The following is a 5,000-nucleotide window of genomic DNA, read 5'->3' on the forward strand; positions in this document are numbered from 1 at the left end:
CTGTCCACTCCACGCATCGACCCAGTATTGCAGTGTTTCTGGGAACGGTGCAGCTCCCCGTGGGGAGATATTCAAAAGGAAAAACAGCTCTTTCCCAGTGTCTCTGTGTGTGTGTGTGTGTGTGTGTGTGTGTGTGTGTGTGTATTATTACTGAGAATAAAGCTGATATCTCTCTCTCTCTCTCTCTCTCTCACTCAGAGCTGCTGTGGAAGGAAACCTTTTTAAAAAGAACTTTCTCAGCTCAGTGGTATTTTTTTCTTCTCCAAGGCTGAGTGCCGCTCGCACGTAGCGATATAATTCAAAGTGCAAAATAACTTGGCGTCGTTGACTTGAAACAAGCAGGGTCTGCTTCCAAATGAAAGCTGCGCTCCCGAACTGGACTGACTGTCTGTCTGTCTGTCTGTCTGTTTGTCAAGGGGAGGAAAAGGCGGTGGTGGTGGTGAGGGTGGAGCTTTACGCTCAGGAGGGGAGACTTTCTTTCAGAGGTGCCAATTAATCTGCAGCAGAAAGTCATCCCCCCCCGACCGGGATTCGAAGCCCGGTCCTGACCACGAGACCACCGGGGAGAGTTGCCTCAAGTCCCTGAGGGACCTGGACACGAGGCCGAATACACACGCACGCCTGCTGCACTGGCAGCAGCGACCAGCAGGGGTCCGACCGGCTGATCCTTCCCTTTCACAGGCAGGCTTTTGGCCCTCGCTCAAACGACAAAGGTGTTCAGAAGGAAGTCCTGGGGGGAAGGCATGGAGGGACGGACACAGGGAAGTCCGCACAAAACAGGTCCCCTGGAACCTCTGACCCAGAAAACCGGGTTCCTGGTGAAAGCAGTCCTGCCCCGCCCTGCCATTAACATGACAACGGACAGGGCCCGGACCAGGCGCAGCGGACGGTAGCGAGCAGTCGGAGGGTGAAAATCCGCCAGTGGGTGAAAAGGAGAGCCGTGCGGTGAGAGGAGGCGGAAAGCGGTTCGCAGACTTTCGCTGTACCTCCGGCGGGCAGCGCCGCACCTCCGAGCGCTCGGTACCGTCCGCTGCGCCTCGTCCTGCCGCACGCGACGAGCCGTCCCCGGAGGAAATCGGCCTCGGCCTTCCTGAGATATCAGTCTCCAGGTGGGACAGAAAAACCGGGGGCCCCCGGCTCGCTTTCGGCGGCCCGCTAGTCGACTTCCCGTCGTGCGAACGCGATCCTTCCGGTACCCTTCGGTGCCCCTTGCCCGACTCTAGCTCCGGTGGTAAAGCGGAGTCGGTCGGTCTGACGGCCGCCGAGTTAGCAGGCGGAAAGCGGTTTGCAGCCTTTCGCTGTACCTCCGGCGGGCAGCGCCGCACCTCCGAGCGCTCGGTACCGTCCGCTGCGCCTCGTCCTGCCGCACGCGACGAGCCGTCCCCGGAGGAAATCGGCCTCGGCCCTCCTGAGATATCAGCCTCCATACGGGCGTCACAAATCAGTGGACATGGTCAGCTGCAAAGCAGTGTCATTACAACCTTTCATAAACGACAGGGCAGCACTGCACTGCACTGCACTGCACCCCACACTACATCACACTTGCCTGCCTGCCTGCCTGCCTGCCGGCCTGCCGCTGCCTACTCTCACCAGCGGACCAAAGTGAGGATAACACCCCGAAGCAAGCATCTCCCTTGCCGCCCACCAGCCCACACCAATCCCCTTGCCTGCCTCCCACAAATTCCACCAGCGAGGCAAAGTGAAAATCAACCCCCAAAAAACGCACTCCACACCGGCCATCGCCCGCTATACACCCCCCCTGGGGCGAATATTAAGCCCGAGAACACCGACTGTAACCAACCGCAGTGAAAAGTTGAAGTGGCAACTCATTAACCAGATTTACACTTGGCAACTCATAAACCAAATGAACAAAAAATCTGGTTAATGAGTTGCCCAAAATAAATCTGGTTAATGAGTTGCCACTTCAACTTTTCACTGCGGTTGGTTACAGTCGGTGTTCTCGGGCTTAATATTCACCCCGGGGGGGCGGGGGGGGTGATTCTGGGGGTAGTGTCCGGGAGGGTGAGCCTTTTATTCGGCAGGAGGCGTGTGGGGAAATCATCAACCTGTCAGACGATGAGTTGTCACAAACGCCATTGCTTAATGAAAGCTGCGCTCCCGAACTGGACTGACTGTCTGTCTGTCTGTCTGTCTGTTTGTCAAGGGGAGGAAAAGGCGGTGGCGGTGGTGGTGAGGGTGGAGCATTCCGCTCAGGAGGGGAGACTTTCTTTCAGAGGTGCCAATTAATCTGCAGCAGAAAGCCATCCCCCCCGACTGGGATTCGAAGCCCGGTCCTGACCACGAGACCACCGGGGAGAGCTGCCTCAAGTCCCTGAGGGACCTGGACACGAGGCCGAGGACACACGCACGCCTGCTGCACTGGCAGCAGCGACCAGCAGGGGGCTGACCGGCTGATCCTTCCCTTTCACAGGCAGGCTTTTGGCCCTCGCTGAAACGACAAAGGTGTTCAGAAGGAAGTCCTGGGGGGGAGGGAGGGAGGCAGGGAAATCAGCACAAAGCAGGTCCCCTGGAATCTCACACCTGCGTCCCAGAAAACAGGTCTCCTGGTCAAAGCAGTCCTGCCCCGTCCTGCCATTAACGTGACAATGGACAGGGCCCCGGCAGCTTGAGACACATCTTTTTTTCAATATGCAAGTTCTTTTTAAAAAGGTTTCCTTCCACAGCAGCTCTGAGTAAGAGTGAGAGAGAGTGAGAGAGAGAGAGACACTGACTGACACTGACACTGACACTGACACACACACTGACACACACACACACACACACACACACACACACACCGTCTCCCATCCGATTGGTGGACTATGGGATTGAAAATCGAACTTTGAGTTTCAATGCAGGGGGGAGAGCGCGAACGCAGCCCCTCCCAACTACCACACGCGCGTTGTTGTTGTTGTAATATAGAACTGCAAGTTGCCGTTGTCGTGGTCGTTTCGAATCAGCACAAAGTAGGTGCCTCCCTGGAATGTCACACCTGCGTCCCAGAAAACAGGTCTCCCGGTCAAAGCAGTCCCGCCCCGCCCTGGGATTAACGTGACAACGGACAGGGCCCAGTCAGGGAGCAGCTTGAGAGACACCTTTCAATAGGCACTTCTGAAACATTAACGCCTTGTTTCTTCCGACAGTTTAACCAGCGATTAACATGACAACGGACAGGGCCCAGTCAGGGAGCAGCTTGAGAGACGTCTTTCAATAGGCGCTTCTGAAACATTAACGCCTTGTTTCTTTCGACAGTTTAACCAGCCTTTAACACGCCTTGTGTTTTTATTTCCCATTTCCAGCCAGCCAGCCAGCCAGCCAGCCAGCCGAGCCGAGCCAGCATCTGCAGTATTTTTTTTGATTGGTCTTGCCTGCCGTGGAATGAATGTTTCAACACGAGCTGCTGATTGTCAGCACCTCACCTCTTTCTCAATTGGCCGTTGCAATCTCACTCACTCGCTGTGAGACACGTCACGTCACTAGTTTTACTCAAAGAGGTTTCCTTCCACGGCAGTTCGTTAGTGACTGAGACTGACTGACGTAGGTCCGTTGAGACACAACCCTCCCCCATCTGATTGGTGGCCTACTGGCAAATTTACCAATCTGTCAAGCAATCCTGGCAAGAAAGGAAAAAACGGCAACTTCTTTAAACTCATCCACTGTTGCAATTAGAAACGGTGGCAAAAAATGTGGCCAGAGTGGGAGAGAACGGCAGTGCTTCGAGACTGCTTTCAACACCGGCAGCCAGAGAACAAAGAGGGAGGGCAAACAGGACCCGAGATCAATTCGCATCGAGCGCGGTATCGCTTCTCGGCCTTTTGGCTAAGATCAAGTGTGTTCCTTTTCGGGCTTATTTGGATCTGAGCGGACTGGAACGCTGGCCGCGACCTCGTGCGCTCGCAAAGTGCGGACTTTGCTGTGATTGGTCGTTTGTGTGCTGGCTCCGCCCCTAAATTTGCATAAGGACCAAATCAACACTGCAATGGCAGGGAAGGGTTCCTGGTGAAAGCAGTCCTGCCACTGACATGACAATGGACAGGGCCCGGCAGCTTGAGACACATCTTTCTTTCAATAAGCAAGTCCTTTTTAAAAAAGTTTCCTTCCACAGCAGCTCTGAGTGAGAGAGAGAGAGAGAGAGAGAGAGACACTGACTCACTGACTGATACTGACACCGACACACACACACACACACATATTATTTATTATTATTTTAAACGACAAAGGTGTTCAGAAGGAAGTCCTGGGGGGAAGGCAGGCAGGGAGGGACGGACACAGGGAAGTCCGCACAAAACAGGTCCCCTGGAACCTCTGACCCAGAAAACCGGGTTCCTGGTGAAAGCAGTCCTGCCATTGACATGACAATGGACAGGGCCCGGCAGCTTGAGACACATCTTTCTTTCAATATGCAAGTTCTTTTTAAAAAAGTTTCCTTCCACAGCAGCTCTGAGTGAGAGAGAGAGAGAGAGAGAGAGAGACACTGACTGACTGACTGATACTGACACCGACACACACACACACACACACACATATTATTTATTATTATTTTAAATTGATTTTTAGAACAGGGAGATGGAATAGGGGCTTGCTCCGTCCACTCCACGCATCGACCCAGTATTGCAGTGTTTCTGGGAACGGTGCAGCTCCCCGTGGGGAGATATTCAAAAGGAAAAACAGCTCTTTCCCAGTGTCTCTGTGTGTGTGTGTGTGTGTGTGTGTGTGTGTGTGTGTATTATTACTGAGAATAAAGCTGATATCTCTCTCTCTCTCTCTCTCTCTCTCACTCACTCAGAGCTGCTGTGGAAGGAAACCGTTTTAAAAAGAACTTTCTCAGCTCAGTGGTACTTTTTTCTTCTCCAAGGCTGAGTGCCGCTCGCACGTAGCGATATAATTCAAAGTGCAAAATAACTTGGCGTCGTTGACTTGAAACAAGCAGGGTCTGCTTCCAAATGAAAGCTGCGCTCCCGAACTGGACTGACTGTCTGTCTGTCTGTCTGTCTGTTTGT

At 53.6% G+C, this 5,000-nt stretch overlaps 2 pseudogenes; both read left to right on the forward strand.

Moving 5' to 3' along the window:
* The window catches only part of LOC137329943 (U2 spliceosomal RNA), a 117-nt pseudogene extending 59 nt beyond the window's left edge, over positions 1 to 58 (forward strand).
* A 4,467-nt stretch (positions 59 to 4,525) lies between these two features.
* LOC137329006 (U2 spliceosomal RNA) lies at positions 4,526 to 4,642 on the forward strand (annotated as a pseudogene).
* Positions 4,643 to 5,000: the final 358 nt, after the last annotated feature.

The sequence above is a fragment of the Heptranchias perlo genome, chromosome 12 (assembly GCF_035084215.1).
Source record: "Heptranchias perlo isolate sHepPer1 chromosome 12, sHepPer1.hap1, whole genome shotgun sequence".
NCBI classification, from domain to species: Eukaryota; Metazoa; Chordata; class Chondrichthyes; order Hexanchiformes; family Hexanchidae; genus Heptranchias; species Heptranchias perlo.